The following is a 22,230-nucleotide window of genomic DNA, read 5'->3' as shown; positions in this document are numbered from 1 at the left end:
AGTTGGTATTAATATACTGACTGATAGTTCAAATGCATTACACTGGCATTGATGAAAATAATAGCTGCATACAGTGTATGGGTAACGTGAGATGACACAGTTTTTTATACTGCCAGTAGATAAACTAACTGATTCAAGCAACATGTGTTTGCCTAAAGGAACTTCCTGAATATATTACAATACAAAATATGTGAATGGTTTGATCAGAAAGTAACATAACGAATTAAGCCTGATCTACGATCAATAATGTATTTTACAGAAGAGCAAAAAATAAGCTGAATTAAAACTATGTTGAACTAAAGCAATTTCACTATACGTGCCATGCTGTAACAGGTATAATCTGAACTCTTAAGCAGATAGATGAGACGCCAAAATGAATCATAATAGATGTAGTGAGCATGTAAGCCTAACCATTTTCAACATGTTATAAAGTAAGGCAACATGGCGATACATGTATGGCGTATACTCTTCTACATATTGAAAAAAGCTTTAAACAGATTATTTAATATACAGTATGGGAAAAACAGATGGATAATGTGAGATTAAAGTATGGTTAAGAGTATTCATAGTGATATCTCTATTACAAACATTACGTGATCTGTAGCTTGTCTTAGAAATTTTCGATTATATTATTTTTTTTCTAGATCAGTTTTTCCATTTATAACAATACTTTTTAGTTCTTCTAAAAGACCAGTGTCGCGGTCTTTGTCAATTCTAAATTGCCCACCGCCACGTGAAGAGAGAATGTAGACTCATTGTTATGACTTTTGCAAATATATTCTTTGTATGTGACACGTATTTTTAATACAGTTTTCCCTGCATAGACTTTCTCAAAGGCACTGAAATTAATTCTATTTACTTCCGACTTGTCAAACTGGCTTATCTTATCAATAGTGTGTACTGCAGTACTTCTGATGGTGGTCTTAGTATGAAAAGCTACTACAACCTTAGTATTACGAAATTTTTTTCTGTTTTATTGGGTACTTGCCCTACATATGTAAGTGTAGTGAGCTTGTTTTCCTGTCTTCTCTTTTAATTTTTTCCCATAGTTTCCTTTTGTTTTAGGTTTTCATTAACCTTCATTTTTCTGCTAAATAATCTATCTACTACGTCAGATTTATATACATTACGTATTGCTGTACATCGTAATGTATCCAACTCATTTCACCTATTTTCATCTGATAGATGGAGCTTCATTAATCGTTCAATCGTCGCATTAGTAGAAGCATATTTATGTCTTCCTGGGTGGCAAAAAAAGGTATATGATATCATCAATGATTGTTTATTCTCGTAATATAGTGAATTCATGTTCGACATTAACATTTATTATTCTCGTATCTAAAAAGTTAATTCCATTGTTTTCTTCACTCATATACTTTCAGTTGTTATAAGCTTGTTATTAAATAAGCTTGTTATTATATATGCCATGAAATCACTAATTTCTTTCATATTGCCATTTATGAGAAATATGGTATCATCGGAAGTGTACTATCTTTTTATAGCTGTGATTTTTCTGTATCGATTTTATTTTCAAAATGATCTAAAAAGCTGTTGGCTCGTGTGTCTAGTAGGGAACAATCCAGCGCTAGACCTTCACATTGTTTCTAAGTTGCGGACATTACAAGTTTCAGTAGCTCAGTAAGTTCTAAATATTCAGTCGGTGACACTAATATATTTGAGCTATCATTCAGTTTATTGACGCCTACTAGATCTGTTTTGTACGACTGACAACATACTCCTAATGTATGTAAAGCCATGTATACCGTCATCTTGTTTGGTTTCGATCCACTATGTTACTGTCTCCTTTATGTTATTGGAAATTACATTCATTGACTTTCATACAGTCTAGTGCAGGTGACATCCCGTGCTTCAGACTTGGTTTCTTGTTGTGCCATCTACGTTTGGCTGAATTATGGTTTGTTCCTGAAATCCTGTACGACAGATGTAGAGCACGTATTGAATATGGCTTCAGCCTATCTCTCTCTCTCTCTCTCTCTCTCTCTCTCTCTCTCTCTCTCTGTGTGTGTGTGTGTGTGTGTGTGTGTGTGTGTGTGTGTATGTGTAATTCGATACTTATATGCTTTCTTTTCTGTCACCGCAGCTGTTCTTGAACACACGTATGATTCTATTGGATTCAACGTACAGAGTGTTATCTGGTACGCGTGTCACATTTACTCATAGTAACATAGGCTATACAACGTAAATAACCTTAAGTTAGAACTCACTAAAATCAACATGGAACTCTCGATGTATGAAGATCTCTACATCATCTACGGTTCAACTGGTAAACAATGATCAGCTGTGCAGTCGGCAATATGTGGAATGCTTCCATTGGTAACATTAATGCTGACTGTTGATATAGCGTGAACGAGTGTACTGTCTGGCACAGTTTATGAATGATGATGGAATTTATATTACCATGTGACAACGGATAATTCTGTGCAAATGCGATGTATCTACGTTTTTATTAGATACTTTATACGTAATTGCTTACATTATTCTATGTGTTACTTGTATTTCTATTGATGAATTTGTAGATTTTATTATCTGACATCAATGACTTTATATCTCCTAATCTGATGATGTGCCAACGGCCTTGCCGCAGTGGTAACACCGGTTCCCGTCAGATGGCCAAATTTAAGCGCTGTCGGGCTGAGCTAGCATTTGAATGGGTGGCCATCCTGTCTACGCTGTTGGCAAGCGAGGTGCACCCAACCCTTCTGAGTAAAACTTAGGAGCTGCTTGATTGATCAGTAGCAGCTTCGGTCTGACATACGGCCGGTGTGCTGAGCACATGCCCCTCCATATCCGCATCCAGTGACACCTATGGGCTGAGGATGACACGCAGCCGGTCGGTACCGTTGGGCCTCCATGACCTGTTCGGGAGGAGTTTCTTTTTAGTTAATATGATGATGTACAGGCTTTTCCGTCAGTGTGTGAGATTTTATTACTTGTTGGTTTCCATTAACATTTACGTCAGTTAACATGATTGTCACTATTTTAGTCTCTAATGCTCTTCGTAAGTACTTTCAATTGGTATACAGAAATCTGAAGATGGTCTGTGGACCGAAAATGGTTGTTGATTAATGAAATTTTATCAGCAGTTGCTGACAGTAAATTAGGACGTTCTTCAAATATTTACGAGGTGTAGGGCATCACCTGGTGAGAATATATTAGCATAAATCCACACTTCTTTAAATTGGCTTTACGCGTGGTGACCAGTTGACGTCAGTACAGTTTCTCGTGATATAATAGTCTTCGTAATGGTCATGTGAATATAAACATCGGGAGATGAACAAAGAGAAAATCTTATAATGCAAATGAAAAAGTCTTGCCACGTACTAATACCTTTTTAAAACTGTAGTGACTTCACCAACGTCAGTGTTCCGATTTATGACAATTGATTTAAACAAGAGATACATTTCTGCGTGGTGATTTCCTTATTCCTTGACCGCTGGACTGAAGCAGAAACATCTGGGTATCGCAATCTTCCCATGTATGTACACTACTGGCCATTAAAATGACTACACCACGAAGATGACGCGAAATTTAACCAACAGGAAGAAGATGCTGTGATATGCAAATGATTAGCTTTTCAGAGCATTCACACAAGGTTGGCACCGGTGGCGACACTTACAACGTGCTGACATGAGGAAAGTTTCCAACCTACTCCTCATACACAAACAGCAGTTAACCGGCGTTGCCTAGTGAAACGTTGTAATGATGCCTCGTGTAAAGAGGAGAAATGCGACGTTTCCCACTTTGATAAAGGTCGGATTGTAGCCTATCGCGATTGCGATTTATCGTATCGCGACATATCTGCTGGCGTTGGTCGAGATCCAATGACAGTTAGCAGAATATGGATGGAATCGGTGGGTTCAGGAGAATAATACGGAACGCTGTGCTGGATCCCAACAGCCTCGTATCACTAGCAGTCGAGATGACAGGCATCTTATCCACATGGCTGTAACGGATCCCTCAGTCAACAGATGGGGACATTTGCAAGACAACAACCATCTGCACGAACAGTTCGATGACGTTTGCAGCAGCATGGACTATCAGCTCGGTTACCCCTGACGCTGCATCTCAGACAGGAGCACCTGCGATGGTGTTCTCAACGACGAATCTGGGTGCACGAATGGCATAAAATCATTTTTTCGTATGAATCCAGGTTCTGTTTACACCATCGTGATGGTCGCATCCGTGTTTGGCGACATCGCGGTGAACGCACATTCGAAGCGTGTATTCGTCATCGCCATACTGGCGTATACCCGGCGTCATGGTATGGGGTGCCATTGGTTACACGTCTCGGTCACCTCTTGTTCGCACTGACGGCACTTTGAACAGTGAACGTTACATTTCAGATGTGTTACGACCCGTGGATCTACCCTTCATTCGATCCCTGCGAAACCCTACATTTCAGCAGTATAATGCACGACTGCATGTTGCAGGTCCTTTACGGGCCTTTCTGGATACAGTTAATGTTCGACTGCTGCCTTGGCTAGCACATTCTCCAGATCTCTTACCAATTGAGAACGTTTGGTCAATGTGGCCGAGAAACTGGCTCGTGACAATACACCAGTCACTACTCTTGATAAACTGTGGTATCGTGCTGAAGCTGCATGGGCAGCTGTACCTGTACACGCCATCCTAGCTCTGTCTGACTGAATGCCCAGGCGTATCAAGGCCATTATTACTGCCACAGGTGGTTGTTCTGGGTATTAATTTCCCAGCACCTATGCACCCAATTTGCATGAAAATGTAATCACATGTCAGTTCTAGTATATTATATTTGTCCAATGAATACCCGTTTATCATCTGCAATTCTTCTTGGTGTAGCAATTTTAATGGCCATTGGTGTACAATACAGAGTCCAAGGGAAACCGTTTAATAAATTTATCCTGCATTTTGTCCTTTAAGTTTCATTTATACCTTCATTTATATTCAGCACCGATGATAAATATTCACAGGATTAACGAGACGTCTCTCGTGACTATAGACTATGATTTTTTGTGGAGCTCTGTTCAGCGCCAACTTTTTTTTCTTGTGTGTACGTTACGTGTCGATGAAGTATTCCTCTGTTTTTAGGAGCCTGTTTTGTCTTCCAGCTGCTAGTCTAATTTTCGGAGCCATCTAATATGCATAACGCCCATTCTGCCTCAGCTGTATGATTTAAGACATCCTTCCCATTATGCAATCTCACAGTCAGGGCCAGCATGTTCTGGTTGTAGCTTTCAGAACTATATATTAGTAGCGGGTCCATTACGTCTCGGAGGGAGAATGAAAGAACCACGGGAAAACACTTTCTCTTTCCAGCGTCTTAAGCCATTCTACATCTACATGACTACTCTGCAATTCACATTTAACTGCTTGGCAGAGGGTTCATCGAACCACAATCATACTATCTCTCTACTATTCCACTCCCGAACAGCGAGCGGGAAAAACGAACACCTAAACCTTTCCGTTCGAGCTCTGATTTCTCTTATTTTATTTTGATGATCATTCCTACCTATGTAGGTTGGGCTCAACAAAATATTTTCGCATTCGGAAGAGAAAGTTGGTGACTGAAATTTCGTAAAAAGCTCTCGCCGCGACGAAAAACGTCTATGCTGTAATGACTTCCATCCCAACTCGTGTATCATATCTGCCACACTCTCTCCTCTATAACGCGATAATACAAAACGAGCTGCCCTTCTTTGCACCCTCTCGATGTCCTCCGTCAATCCCACCTGGTAAGGATCCCACACCGCGCAGCAATATTCTAACAGAGGACGAACGAGTGTAGTGTAAGCTGTCTCTTTAGTGGACTTGTTGCATCTTCTAAGTGTCCTGCCAATGAAACGCAATCTTTGGCTCGCCTTCCCGACAATATTATCTATGTGGTCCTTCCAACTGAAGTTGTTCGTAATTTTAACACCCAGGTACTTAGTTGAATTGACAGCCTTGAGAATTGTACTATTTATCGAGTAATCGAATTCCAACGGAGTTCTTTTGGAACTCATGTGGATCATCTCACACTTTTCGTTATTTAGCGTCAACTGCCACCTGACACACCATACAGCAATCTTTTCTAAATCGCTTTGCAGCTGATACTGGTCTTCGGATGACCTTACTAGACGGTAAATTACAGCATCATCTGCGAACAGTCTAAGAGAACTGCTCAAATTGTCACCCAGGTCATTTATATAGATCAGGAACAGTAGAGGTCCCAGGATGCTTCCCTGGGGAACACCTGATATCACTTCAGTTTTACTCGATGATTTGCCGTCTATTACTACGAACTGCGACCTTCCTGACAGGAAATCACGAATCCAGTCGCACAACTGAGACGATACCCCATAGCTCCGCAGCTTGATTAGAAGTCGCTTGTGAGGAACGGTGTCAAAAGCTTTCCGGAAATCTAGAAATACGGAATCAACTTGAGATCCCCTGTCGATAGCGGCCATTACTTCGTGCGAATAAAGAGCTAGCTGCGTTGCACAAGAGCGATGTTTTCTGAAGCCATGCTGATTACGTGTCAATAGATCGTTCTCTTCGAGGTGATTCATAATGTTTGAATACAGTATATGCTCCAAAACCCTACTGCAAACCGACGTCAATGATATAGGTCTGTAGTTAAATGGATTACTCCTACTACCCTTCTTGAACACTGGTGCGACCTGCGCAATTTTCCAATCTGTAGGTACAGATCTATCGGTGAGCGAGCGGTTGTATATGAGTGCTAAGTAGGGAGCTATAGTATCAGCGTAATCTGAAAGGAACCTAATCGGTATACAATCTGGACCTGAAGACTTGCCCGTATCAAGCGATTTGAGTTGCTTCGCAACCCCTAAGGTATCTACTTCTAAGTAGATTGACTACTATAGGCTGAGAAGTGTTCGCGGAGATTTTATAGCTAAGAATTAAAATAAAGTAAAAAAGAAATGGGTAAAATCTGTAGGTGACATCCTCCTCTGATTGAAATTTCCGCCTGCACAGTAAAATTTTAATATGCCTTCGTTGCACGCACTGTTTGCGGGTTTAAACCCAAATGTGTTATACAGAACGTTTCATTCGATCAGATTAGAGAAACTATTCATTAGTCGTAAGAGACCCAAACTACGCAAAAAGGTGCGGTATAACAAATTCTGAAGTTGTCGAAAGATCGGCAAGTCTCGCCATGGCATCCTGACCATATTGTGTGTGTGTGCAATCCTATGGGACTTAACAGCTAAGGTCATCAGTTCCTAAGCTTACACACTACTTAACCTAAATTATCCTAAGGACAAATACACACACACCCATACCCCAGGGAGGACTCAAACCTCCGCCGGGACCAGCCCCTGATGATACTTCCCGTATTTGATTAGAATACTGGTCGTCATCACCCCTATTCCTGTTTAAACATCCAGCTCTCTTTTAGGCTTCTGTGCATCAGTCTGTAAAAACGGGACCCTTATACGATCACAATGTAGTCCGTTTGTCTATCCGATTGTTTAAGACCTCTTTTTCTCAGTAGCAGGCAGAGGTCTTAACTGAAATTTATATCACGTGCCAATGTCTGTGATCCCTTGGAGGTATAAAACATTTAAGTTTCTAAGTCACTGTAATCATAGATACTCCCATATATGTCACAAAAATTTACAATCGCAAATTCACACATCAAAACCTATAGATGAACTATGCGTTCTGTTCACAAGTCGAGCAGATGGTCTAGCGGTTGGCTGCGCTTTGTAATAAAAAAACTCTAAGTTAAAAATTCAAGGATGGTCTTCAAGAGGTGTCGGTGACGTCCGTCCAGACCAAATGATGAGAACGATAACGAACAAAGTGAAGAATTTAAAAAAAAAAAAAAAAAAAAAAAAACACGGTTAAGTGCATGCGTGGAAACAAGAGAGGTCGCGGTATCGAATTTCTGTCGGACCACAGTTTTTTCAGTCTTCGTGTTAAGCTGGCCTTCACCTCTCAACGATGTGAGGAATCTCGAGGGCCAACACACGGTTCAGATTCCATGTGAAACTGTAGGTCCTCCTTCCACAGTCGGAGAACTGGGATAGGCTAGGGACACGCATGTCGCCGAAATGACGGCTAGTAAAAACACTTTCTTATTAGTATTGTTATTATTTGTTTGCATAATTAAGTTTTATGGAAGCCTCAGCTTGCGATCCTTACTCGCACTTGTCCGTTTTTGTTTTTCTGTTTTTTTATGTGTGCACAACACTGGGCCTATTTTCGTCATTTCTCCTTGTTCTAAAGGTGTGTCTCAGTGGCAATGCATTGTTCTTTTTGCTATCCATATTTTTAATTATAGTTTTAAAAAATGTTGTATACCAAATAAACGGACCTATTGTGATCTGAATTGACAGCTCGTCATGCATAAAGAAATATTTTCTTCATACTGACTTCCACTGCCATCAAAAATCCGTTGAAAGAAGCCGTTGGTCCGTTGTTTGTCTTGAATTGTGTTTACACAACTGGCAAATTTTGGCCAAATAGTAATTATCAGGTATGCCTTGTGCACATATCAACAAGATGTTAGTCACTGACATGTCCTCAAACTACAGTCCAGATACTAACGGTTCTAAATTTACTTAAATTTCTTAATTAATAATAAAGTAAGTAACCAGTGTTGCGTTTAAATTCTATTATTACTATCATAGAAAGACAATGATTCTAATACTGGTAAAAGCAGTAATAGAAGAAATAATCCTGGATCGCAGAAATTGTCCGAGATATAGTCAGGGAAAGAGAGAGACATTGGGAAAAGCTTTAGTAAAAGAAGAGGAATCTGTGAAAAAAGTGGAGAACAAGAAAAAATGGAAGACAGCTGAAACGGGAAAGAAAAGATAATGGTGAGGATCGAACAGAGGTGTTTTTAAGTTTCTGGACAGGAAGAAGGTTCAAAATGGCTTTGAGCACTATGGGACTTAACATCTGAGGTCATCAGCCCCCTAGAGCTCAGAACTACTTAAACCTAACTAACCTAAGGACATCACACACATCCATGCCCGAGGCTGGATTCGAACCTGCGACCGTAGCGGTCGCGCGGTTCCAGACTGAAGCGCCTAGAACCGCTCGACCACACCGGCCGGCCAGGAAGAAGGATGTTGTGTTACTTCGTTCCAGGCAGTCAGTGGACTGTGGTTATCATAAACAAACACACGATGCGACATAGGCAGTTTCGCTGCGTGATATAAATTCTGTCGGCCAACGAAAAGTTTTAAAGGAGGTTGCGTTTAAATTTTCTTCACTTCTACATTTGTTTACTGACTTCTGTGACTGTCGTCTCTTTTTCTTGTATCAGCGGAAAGTGGAAATTTTCTGTATTTACAGCACCGCTGTTCCCTGTTGCTGTCTACTAGTGTTCAGAAAGAACGTGATCCCTTTCGCTTGGTTATAAAAAACGTTTACTGTGTCCACTGGTTGTGCTCAGCGTTCTTAACTCGATATCACTGCCAAGTGCATTGGAATCAATAGTCTCAGAATTAAAATCGTTTACATTTCCAAAGAAACAAGTTAATCTTTTATTGAGATAACAAAATTAACCAAGTCCATTCACTAGATCTAACAGATACGGATACGTATGAATACGGATGTGAAAAAAATCACTTATCACATTTTGTCGGGTGAAATTTTTTGAAGTCTGGTACAGAATCTCCACGTATGTTGTCAGTGAAGCCAATAAAATAGTGACTTGTAACTCTCGTTTTATATAAACTGTGGCTACTTTTCGATCGGACCATTAGATGTATATCCGACATGTCTTGATTAAATATCTCTTATTCGAGTATGTAACTGCTGGGTGCATATGAAGATGACCACACAATATAAACTGATATTATTATTGAAACATCATCTTTGAAAAATTAATGAATTACTGTGCTAATACACCTTGTACGTTATTTGATTTTCAAACAGCTGAGCAGAACTGAACGTACTCAGACATTTCTCTCTTTACTTATTCTGATCGTCACTAAAGTGACAGACAATACTTTAGCGCAATGCAATGCAATAATCTCTACAAGAGAATGGCCCTGCCTAACAATAACCTATACCTCACAAAATTCTTCGTTACTCAAAGTACTGCAATACAGCGGGCGCCAATATTGCCAGCTGAATAAAAGATTGTAACTACTGAAGGCACTAACTACTGATAGGCATAGTTAGCAAATGAAAGATTTTGATAGAGAACAAACAATGTAATTACCTTAATAATGTTCAAAAGTCATTATATATATACAGGGTGTTTCAAAAATGACCGGTATATTTGAAACGGCAATAAAATCTAAACGAGCAGCGATAGAAATACACCGTTTGTTGCAATATGCTTGGGACAACAGTACATTTTCAGGCGGACAAACTTTCGAAATTACAGTATATATATATATATATATATATATATATATATATATATATATATGTGTGTGTGTGTGTGTGTGTGTGTGTATGATATCCAATATTACAAATTTACTCTTTCTGATCGACACACGTTCAGATCGTCCGCTCTCAAAATTCTGCCATCTCTCTTCCCACATCCACCACTGCTGGCGGCTCACCTCCAACTGCCCAACACTATAATAGCGAATATTCCAACAATGTCAACCAGCCACAGACTTCCCACAGAACAGCCAGTGATTTTCATACAGAGCGCTACGTGACATTACCAACATAAAAACCTAAACAGCCTACTTCAACCAGCCACAGACTGCACACAGCACAGCCAGCGATTTTCATAGAGAGCACTACGTGACGTTACCAACATAAAAACCTAAACAGCCTACTTACATTATAAAATCAACGAAATTTAGGCTACTGTACAAAATTATAGGCATTGCGTATAATTGTGGATAAACTATGAAGCAGATTAAACTAATTTCCGTAACACAGGGATACACATAAGGTAAGATTCCACCAATGGGTCAGTTTCATGAGTGAACCATTGCTACATTTTTGCTTGATCGATAGCTGCTACCATCCACCTATGCTGAACGACTTACCATGTGAGAAATATGCCACTATCTAAGTTTGAAAGTTGTATGTTACAGTGAAGACCTGATGTAAATGCTTGAAGAAAATTGTGTTGTCTGATGTAACGCAGGTTCAAATTCTATTATGTGTGGTAAAAACATAGATTACTCTAGCACTGCTTGGAGCATACTCTTTGTAAGTGAATCTTATATATTTTTCATGGATATATTTAGATTTGTATTATTTGCCGCAACTTTCTATTTGATGGCGTGCATAGCAGACGCTACGATGTTGCCTCTACTGAATCGCTGCTGGTACATTCATGGAAATACCGTAAAATTACCTAAGAATATCATGTATACAAACAGTATTATGATTTATTCATTTTACTGGCAAGAAGTACGGGCAAGAGGCCATTCTACTTCCTCTGAAAAAGCATAAATACAATTTAAAGTACAAATATTGTATACTATAGACAAAGACTGCAAATTACTTATTTAACAAATGATATTAAATTACTGTAGTACGTTAAAATTATTCTAGCAAATCAAATTAAAACCAGTGGTTATTATATGTAGTACTAAAACGCACTCTTTAAATGCACTGGAACGAAAACAAATTTTTTTATGCATATAGGAGTTGCATATTTAAGTTAAAACGGTGTTCAAATTTATCAAATTGAAGCCCAATAAAAGTTTCAAGGCTTTAAACTCATTTTCTATCTAACCTTTCTTTTATGATTATTTAAAGTATATTGAAACTATTCTTTTGCAGTTTTCAGAACGCCGAAAGCGGTTAAATGTGGAAAATTAAAAGTGGAGAATATGCAGAGAGCACTCGATGCTGTGCGAAATGGTGATCTCGATTTGGATGCTGCTACAAAACAGTATTGTGTTCACAAAGGAACCCTCAAACGTTATCTGTATGGAAGGAATTCGATTTGCAGTGGAGAATAAAAACGCAATAGGCTGCGTTATTGACTTATCTTCTGATGTGGAGCAAGAGATATGTCAACATGTGACACAAATAGAAGAACATATGATTGGCATCAGGCCTAAGGACTTATGAATAACGGCATTCGAAGTTGCCGAAACAAACAGCATACCGCACAGAGTCAACCTTGGGAAAAAGATGGCGGAGAAGAAATAGTACTACACTCTATTAAGAGGCATAAAGAACTCTCGTTGAGACAGCCAGTGGCCACATCCACGGCTCTTGCCACTAGTATCAACCAAGAGAGAGTTGCAGGGTTTTTTAACATTCTCAACGAAGATAGTCGATAGCATGTCTGAAGCATCTGCAATTTTTAATGTCGATGAAACTGGGTTTTCCACCAAACAGAAAAAGACAAGGAAATTATGTCGAGGAGAGAAAACACCGAGTGTAAAGCATCTCTAGCGGAGAGCCTGGTGTTGCAGACAAGTGCTGTCTTCTGCGTCATTGGTGCTGGACAATACGTCCGCCGATTATCTTCAAGCGTGCTCGTGGGAAAGATTAGCTGAAGGATGGAGCACCTTCTGTGACAGTCTTCACTTTCAATTCAGATAGCGAATACATAAACAGAGAATTGGTTATGCGCTATCTGCAATATATTATTGCTATTGTGAAACCTTCGAAGGAGCGTAAAGTTCTTTTCCTCCTTTATAGTCATAAATCCCATACAAAAAATACCCAGAAGCACGGCACCTAGCTTGGGAAAATGGGGAAGGGAGAAACTGCTTTCTCTTCCTGGACTTACCGTGCGTGGACTGCTGCCTCTGATGTGCCTTTCTACAAACTTTTAAGCAGCTACTACATAAATGAAATGGAAAGAAATGGTTCCATGACCTTGGAGATATGTCCTCAGTTTGGTCCTACGAAACTAGATTTATAAATTAAAAATAAAATATGAAGGCACATCCAAGACGACTAATGACCCAGTTCCAAATTTCGGCAATTTTTTGGAAACGCATGTTGGAAGGCAGCAACTATAGAGATAAAAAGTAATGGATTTGCTCTTTCTGTAGTATGATCGATGGATAGAAGTGTCGTTAAGGAACATCACTTTTTTGCCTGTTATGCACTTCACAATATACAGAAGACTGGAAAAGAAAATTGAGAATGCGCTAGGTGACGATCAGTTTGGCTTTCGGAAAAGTAAAGGCACGAGAGAGGCAATTCTGACGTTACGGCTAATAATGGAAGCAAGGCTAAAGAAAAATCAAGACACTTTCATAGGATTTGTCGACCTGGAAAAAGCGTTTGACAATATAAAATGGTGCAAGCTGTTCATGATTCTGAAAAAAGTAGGGGTAAGCTATAGGGAGAGACGGGTCATATACAATGTGTACAACAACCAAGAGAGAATAATAAGAGTGGACGATCAAGAACGAAGTGCTCGTATTAAGAAGGGAGTAAGACAAGGATGTAACCTTTCGCCCCTACTCTTCAATCTGTACATCGAGGAAGCAATGATGGAAATAAAAGAAAGATTCAGGAGTGGAATTAAAATGCAAGGTGTAAGGATATCAATGATACGATTCGCTGATGACATTGCTATCCTGACTGAAAGTGAAGAAGAATTAAATTATCTGCTGAACGGAATGAACAGTCTAATGAGTACACAGTATGGTTTAAGAGTAAATCGGAGAAAGACGAAGGTTATGAGAAGTAGTAGAAATGAGAACAGCGAGAAACTTAACATCAGGATTGATGGTCACGAAGTCAGTGATGTTATGGAATTCTGCTACCTAGGCAGTAAAATAACCAATGACGGACGGAGCAAGGAGGACATCAAAAGCAGACTCGCTATGGTAAAAAAGACATTTCTGGCCAAGAGAAGTCTACTAATACCAAATACCGGCCTTAATTTGAAGAAGAAATTTCTGAGGATGTACGTCTTAAGTACAGCATTGTATGGTAGTGAAACATGGACTGTGGGAAAACCGGAACACAAGAGAATCGAAGCATTTGAGATGTGGTGCTATATACGAATGTTGAAAATTAGGTGGACTGATAAGGTAAGGTATGGGGAGGTTCTACGCAAAATCGGAGAGGAAAGGAATATGTGGAAAACACTGATAAGGAGAAGGGACAGGATGATAGGACACCTGCTAAGACATGAGGGAATGTCTTCCATGGTACTAGAGGGAGCTGTAGAGGGCAAAAACTGTAGAGGAAGACAGAGATTGGAATAAGTCAAGCAAATAATTGAGGACGTAGGTTGCAAGTGCTACTCTGAGATGAAGAGGTTAGCACAGGAAAGGAATTCGTGGCGGGCCGCATCAAACCAGTCAGTAGACTGACGATCAAAACAAAAAAAAATGCACTTCACACTGATCCGTCCGATGAAGAATGAGAGAGACAATACCACAACCCTTAACAGTAAATGTACGGATGTTTCGTTGAACAGCATGCTTAGCACTCACAGCAAGACCACCAAAACCGCAAAGGACATCGGAACAAATACTGCTGGATCCAGTCGTTTGGTTGTTCCTTTAGCAGATATTTCTCCTATTCCCAAAGTCGCCAAGCCACTGAAGGTCAGGTCAAGCGAAGAGACACAAAAAAAACGATAATACTTACAAGTTCACCATACAAGAATCAATTTGGACGTTGCACTAGACTTCTAGGTAACCTAATGAGAAAGCTACCTGTAGTGAGCGAATCGAAACAAGTTAAATGCATCTACAACAATGAGTGGTTTTGTGAACTATGTCAACGTCGATAAGTAGAGGACATGATTTAGTTTATGACATCTAAGAAGTGAAAGTATGAAAGCTTGGCTGGAGTTAGGAAGAACACTAAAAGATGCTTTTTTTTTTAAATTAGAGGCAGACTGTAGCCCTGTGCTACGGAAAGGAGCTTGATCTGCCTTATAGTTTTTCCACAATTATACGCAATGGCTATAATTTTATACAGTAGCCTAAAATTCATTGATTTTATAATAATATCAGTTTATACTGTATGGCCATATTCATATCCACTCAGCAATTACATACTCGAATGACGGATCAAGATACTTTGGATATACATGTAAAGGTCCGATAAGCAAATTCAACTGATCCATTGCCGGAAGAGGGTATCCATGAACGAACGTCTACGGAAAATAAATCAGAGTTTTTTTCTGGCGGTGTTAAAGGTATTTCATGACTAACACTGCTATATAGTTTACCTGAAGAATTCTAACATTCAGTTTCACAACATTTGAAATATTGGATTTTCTTTCATTCGAAACAAAAGTTAATTTGTCCATTGACAGCAACCTTAACCTACCTCGTAAATCCGAAGTTTGGAAATGCTATCAGCGCCTCTCTTCACTTCACAGGGCGCCAGTCACCAGTCACTGTCAAATCACTTAGCATAGTTGTTTTTCAGTAGTCACCCTTCTGGTCTATCAACAATGCGTTGGCAAGTTTCTTTGTTTTTCCTTCATATGTCTCCCTTGATGTGGCCTCACGTGCCATTAAATAATTAAAATACTCCTCTTAAAGTTAGTTCATGAAAGATTGTTTCTTCTGTTCCCATTTCTGTAGTGAAATGACTATTGTAGTGTGTATTATTTATTACATCTGCATGTGAAAACTATTTATAGGTTTTCGTCATTCGTCTATGAAGCATATGATATCATACACATACTGTTACTGTGTCAATATAAGGCTGAAATTTTGTTTGCATTATATCCTGAAAATTATGATTTCATTGTGATTCGTTAAGATCTTTGCTAGTATGCGTCTTACTAGGCTTCCCATTGAGAGGCCCTCCTTTCCGAAAAAAATAAACTGTCAAGCAGAAGGTAATTTACTTGGTGAATACTTTTATGATTTGTATCAGTTCTTTTGCGGTGATATTTTGGATTTCTGGTGCTCCTGCCAGTTTTTTCAAGTTGTTTATTGAGTCAATGATTAGGATTAAAGTGTATATGTCTTCCTCAACAACGGAAATCACCTTTCGCCTTCGTGGGACATACACTATCGACCATTAAAATTGCTAGACCAAGAAGAAATGCAGATGATAAACGGGTATTCATTGGAAAAATATATTGTACTAGAACTGACATGTGAATACATTTTGGTGGAATTTGGGTGCATAGATCCTGAGAAATTAGTACCCAGAACAACCACCTCTGGCCGTAATAACGGCCATCATACGCCTGGACATTGAGTCAAACAGAGCTTGGATAGCGTGTACAGGTACAGATGCCTATGCAGCTTCAACACTATACCACAGTTCATCAAGAGCAGTGGCTGGCGTATTGTGAGGAGCCAGTTGCTCGGCCCTCATTGACCAAACGTTTTCAGTTGGTGAGAGATCTGGAGAATGTGCTGGCCAGGGTAGCAGTCGAACATTTTTTGTATCCAGAAAGGTCCGTATAGGACCTGCAACATGCGATCGTGCATTATTCAGCTGAAATGAAGGGTTTCGCAAGGATCGAATGAAGGGTAAAGCCGCGGGTCGTAACAAATCTGAAATGTAACGTCCACTGTTCAAATTGCCGTCAGTGCGAACAAGAGGTGGCCGAGACGTGTAACCAATGGCACCCCATGGCCATTCGTGCACCCAGGTTCGTCGTTGAGAACACCATCGCAGGAGCTCCTGTCTGTGATGCAGCGTCAAGGGTAACCGCAGACGTGGTCTCAGAGCTGATAGTCCATGCTGCTGCAAACGTCATCGAACTGTTCGTGCAGATGGTTGTTGTCTTTCAAACGTCACCACCTGTTGACTCAGGGATCGAGAAGTGGCTGCACGATCCGTTACAGCCATGCGGATAAGATGCCTGTCATCTCGACTGCTAGTGACACGAGGCCGTTGGGATCCAGCACGGCTTTGCGTATTACCCTCCTGAACCTATCGATTCCATATTCTGCTAACAGTCATTGGATCTCGACCAACGAGAGCAGCAATGTCGCGATACGATAAACCTCAATCGGGATAGGCTACAATCCGACCTTTATCAAAGTCGGAAACGTGATGGTACGCATTTCTCCTCCTTACACGAGGCATCACAACAACGTTTCACCAGGCAACGCCGGACAACTGCTGTTTGTATATGAGAAATCGGTTAGAAACTTTCCTCATGTTAGCATGTTGTAGCTGTCGCCACCGGCGCCAACCTTGTGGTGTGCACTGAAGAGCTAATCATTTTCGTATCACAGTATCTTCTTCCTGTCGGTTAAATTTCGCGTCTGTAGCACGTCTCCTTCGTGGTGTATCAATTTTAATGGTCAGTTGTGTTTGTAACGCTATTTTTTGGATTAATTCTAAGAATTTTCATAGTTCTCTGGTGTTATCTAGTTTCTAATGCTCAAATAAGTGTAACTGGGTGAACTTTGCAACGTGGTCTCATGAAGGGCGACTGTCTTGATACATCTTGAGCTGCCAACTGAGCCTAGGTGCTGGTGTACTTTTTTAATAAATTTTGAGTCTGTGTTTTGGTAAGTTTACACTTTTTATTGTATTTATCATTTTGATTTCGACTCTGTTAGTTGAACCAGGCTTAAGTTCTTCAACACCACTTTTTTTTAATATCGAAACTTCTGCAGCGTTATCAAAACAACTTTCGCATCATGTGGATGGCACATTTCCTCCACACAGTCCAGATCCCTACCCATGCGATTTCCGTTATTTGGAGCCCTGCAGAAAATCGTCCTCGGCCGCTGATTTTCTTCGGATGAAGACGTACACACCTGGGTACAATCTTGTTTCCGTCGGCAACCGCAAAAATTTTTCCACAAAGACATTGGCCGTCTTGTCCCACAGTGGTATAAAGGAATTTACAGTTATGGCGAATCCTGTTGAAATAATATACAGTTTACTTATTTTGCCATCTGCCCCGTTTTCATTTAATTGCCACATATAGGTATAAAAACTGTGGATCTGAGAACCATAAAGACCCAAAGCATCTGAGAACCATAAGGACCCAAAGCACAGATACAAAGTATCAATCTTCCTTTGTATTGAGCCTGTATGGAAACGAAGCGCAGAAAATCTGGCGAGTCAGCTGTTCATGAATGTTCATATATACAATTGGAGCATACAACTGGTTCACCATAAGATCAACAGATGTCAGGAGCATTCATACAAGCGGCAATCGCAAAACGATGACAGTGTGATTTAGGCCTATATGTTCCTCAGTGATTCAAATATTATCCGTTCCAATGGAATATAACTACAGCTAGAAACAAAACTGAAAGCAATGAAATCTGTGTTAGCCAGTCAGCAACCTCAGGTATACTCTTTCTTGCACAGAATATTATGCATTATCATCTACTCGCCAAAAATTGTGGTTGGTGGAGTTCACCATTCCTCAAAGACTTCTAAAAACTTGAAGTAACGATAGATGGTGTCTTTATACCGATCGTTCCTTGAAAAATATTTGCAATAATAGGTGATTCCCCACCTCGCAGAAAACACTTCCCATCAAATATTCTGCTCGTTTCACCATTCCTCAAAAACTTCTAAAAAGGTGAAGTAAGGATAGATGGTGTGTTTATATCGATCGTTCCTTGAAAAATATTTGCAATAATAGGTGATTCCCCACCTCGCAGCCGGCCGCGGTGGTCTCGCGGTTCTAGGCGCGCAGTCCGGAACCGTGCGACTGCTACGGTCGCAGGTTCGAATCCTGCCTCGGGCATGGATGTGTGTGATGTCCTTAGGTTAGTTAGGTTTAAGTAGTTCTAAGTTCTAGGGGACTAATGACCACAGCAGTTGAGTCCCATAGTGCTCAGAGCCATTTGAACCATTTGAACCCACATCGCAGAAAACACTTCCTATCAAATATTCTGCTCGTTTCACCATTCCTCAAAAACTTCTAAAAACGTGAAGTAAGGATAGATGGTGTGTTTATACCGATCGTTCCTTGAAAAATATTTGCAATAATAGGTGATTCCCCACCTCGCAGAAAACACTTCCCACCAAATATTCTGCTCGTTTTACTTAGAAAACAGTTGCTTTAGAGTTTTACATTTAACTCACAAATATCTAACAAGGAAGCATCATCAGCCTTACCTCATATTTTAGGAAGAAAGAAGCACACTTGCAATATACCAGAGACATCAATCGATCCCGCATGAAAATTCGGCCCATAACTGTGGTAGTACGCAGTTATGTCCTTATGAACGAACAGCGTGAGGTTTTTCTCACTGGTACTCCCAATTGCAGCCGCCTGATGCCCGAGAGCGAAGTACTATAAACTGGAATGAGCAAGAGGATCGTGTTCATAGCATCGGTGAACGAGTAAAACGATAGTGCTTAGTTAGTTACGTCAATGTGCGCAGTTTATGACCTGTAGCGGATGCCAGAAACCTTTTTGCTTTGAACACTATTATGTTGCGTCTCAAAAATGCAGTGTAAGTGAACGAAATGAATGAGTACTCATTAAAGAAGTAGCCTAGCACAAGTTAATTATTAACATCGCTGCTATGCGTTGTTTTGGAACTTCATTATTCGTCAATGTGACTGGCATGATGAAATTGTAATTCAGTTTCATAATAATTTAATAAATCTTCTTTTCACATAAAACAATGTGTAGTGTCACCGCCAGACACCACACTTGCTAGGTGGTAGTCTTTAAATCGGCCGCGGTACGGTAGTATACGTCGGACCCGTGTGTCATTGCAGACCGAACGCCGCCACACGGCAGGTCTAGAGAGACTTCCTAGCACCTGCCCCAGTTGTATTGCCGACGTTGCTGGCGATGGGTCACTGACTTCTAAGCTCTCATTTGCCGAGACGATACTTAGCATAGCCTTCAGCTACGTCATTTGCTACGACCTAGCAAGGCGCCAGTATCCGTTCCATTGATACTGTGAATCATGTACCATAAAGAGCAACGTTCTTCATTAATGGATTAAAGTTAAGTATTCCACCAGCTACGTCCGTTTTTCTCAATTCTAATTCCCTTGTCATGTTCCAGACCTCACGCCAGCCCGCGTGAGCTAAAACGCGTGCATTTCGGCCTCCTTAGTAACCCTGTGTTGGCTCTCCTGCCAACCACAACACAATGTGTTCTCGGACAATATGTGAAAACACGTCGGGCAGATGTGAGATCCTACCCCCCCTCCCCCCCCCCCCCACCACACACACACACACACACACACACACACACACACACACACACACACACACACACACTTTCCTCTTCCCTCGCTTTCAACCTCCTCCGAATAGCATGGCCCTGTGATCACTAAGTTGGGCAGCACTTCGCACTTCGGCATTAACATTAGCCGGAGCAAGTGACAAACAAACGGTGAGCGCTGCTCATTCAGAAGTTCATAAGTGTGTGCTGCCAGGATTATGGCCCAGATTTTTCGCACGCCATCGATTGCTGCGTGCGACTGATATATCTTAGTGGTTTCCTTTTTTCTCGTTATTATGTGAGGTCGAGTCGCCTTTGTTTACTTGTAACGATCGCTTTCTAACAAAGGAAAAAAAGGAGTTCGTTGGTATGGCTGTGGAAGTTACTAACCTCAAACGCTGATAGTACAATGTGTCTCCTCTGTAGGCAGTTGAATAGGGAAACGAGCTACCGTTGGCGATTAAAATTGCCAATGCCATGCAGACATTACGCAGTTGCAATCATTGCCATCATCACAGCATAGGAATGATGTTATGCTACAAACCATTTTCGCTGTACGAAGCTGTCTGTTTGGCCTGTTTCCAAGAAAATGGAGTGTAGCTCCAGAAGGAGTTGAGAAATCTGATTAGACAAGCTGATATGACTGTAAAATACTAATCTGTCGTTGGGAAAGCTAAGTATAAGTGTCGGCTTAGAAACTGACTAGCCTATCTGCAAGAAATGGATGGAGCTTACGAAAGGAATGGAGCAGAGATGGACAAGAGGGTGGAAGGGAGGACAGCTTATGCAGGGGATGTGACTTGTCAGACAAGTGTTTCCCCTGCCCATGCAAGTAGGCAACCCGATGGTCAAAGATCAAATTTTTTACCAGAATGTCCATTGCATTCCTAAAGCAAGTTATACCAATTACATCTGGAAATGGTTCAGTCAACGTGGAATGGTACAGTATGTGAGTAACTGTATACGCAGTGAAAGCTACTTGCTTTTACGTTATTAGTCGTCATCGGGACGTCAAATGAAACGTGGCTATTAACAGTTTTGGTGAAGGTGCCGAGCGTCACAAAATCAAATACTGTTTCTTGAAATTCGCATAACCATAAACTCGCCATCATTGCTGCAGGCGATGCAGGCACTAGACCTGCGCAACGACTGTATGTCAGGTGTGCAATAACGGCCTAACCACTTTGGAATCGATCCTCATCTTCTAAAATACTATATCTACATCATTAAAGCGAGGAAGATTACGATTTAATGGACCTAACTATTTTGCAAATTAGGCTAAGTGCTAATCTGCCGCCAGGATCCCATAAAAATTTGCATTCTCATTTATACTGTTTATTTTGTCGTATGGGCTTAATGAAGTTACAAAAACGGGTAATCAACATCTGTCAAGATACAGTAATTCCACTAAGTGGATAACGGTGTGACCTTGGGACCAGTCAGCTAATTTCTGAATGGTACCAAATAAATTTCCATGTGCCCGTATGGGAAAATAAACTGTATAAATGATAATGCTAAATTTTTATGGGCTATTAGCCACAGATTACTACATGGAAGAAAATTAATGAGCTAATTATCACGTTAAGGATGGAATGTTATCGAAACGAACATAAAGAGAGCCCAAATGCCATGGAGTGTCGTGTATTGCGAATGAAACCGAAATAATCGAAACCAAATCACTAAAAAAGAGCCCATTATGGTAAAGTACAAATTCATTAAGCTCCATCTTCCAGTATCAAAGTGCCTGTGTGGCGTCGCAACTAGTGCGAGCGCACAGTTTTCTATCAAATATTTACTGTGAAATGTAGACAGACTGTAAAGTAGCCATCAGATTAGCATATGTGCTGTAGCGGGCAGATTACCGGTGTCCGTTCGTCTGACGTCACGACCATATGGCATGTCTGTACCGTGAGAATGTAAGACCTGTGCGCTAACTAGCCGCGTGTATAACGTGGAACTTTCATCTTTAATAACTTCTAACTGAGGAACCTGAGGAAATTAAAAGTTAATATACTAGTTTCTGTTATGAATAAAAATAAGTCATCCAAATTTGAGCTTTGAAACCTGCATATTTTGGAAATTAGAAAAATCTTACAGAAAACGCAAATTTCTACAATTTTCGAGTCTAAATAAATACCATTATGTATAGATCACCTTCAGTGACCATCCAACTATGAAACAAAATCACCTTCCGTGCTTTTGTATTTATTTTGAGAATTTTACTTTTA

Source organism: Schistocerca gregaria, chromosome 1 (assembly GCF_023897955.1).
Source record: "Schistocerca gregaria isolate iqSchGreg1 chromosome 1, iqSchGreg1.2, whole genome shotgun sequence".
NCBI lineage: Eukaryota > Metazoa > Arthropoda > Insecta > Orthoptera > Acrididae > Schistocerca > Schistocerca gregaria.
This window is presented reverse-complemented; position numbering follows the sequence as displayed.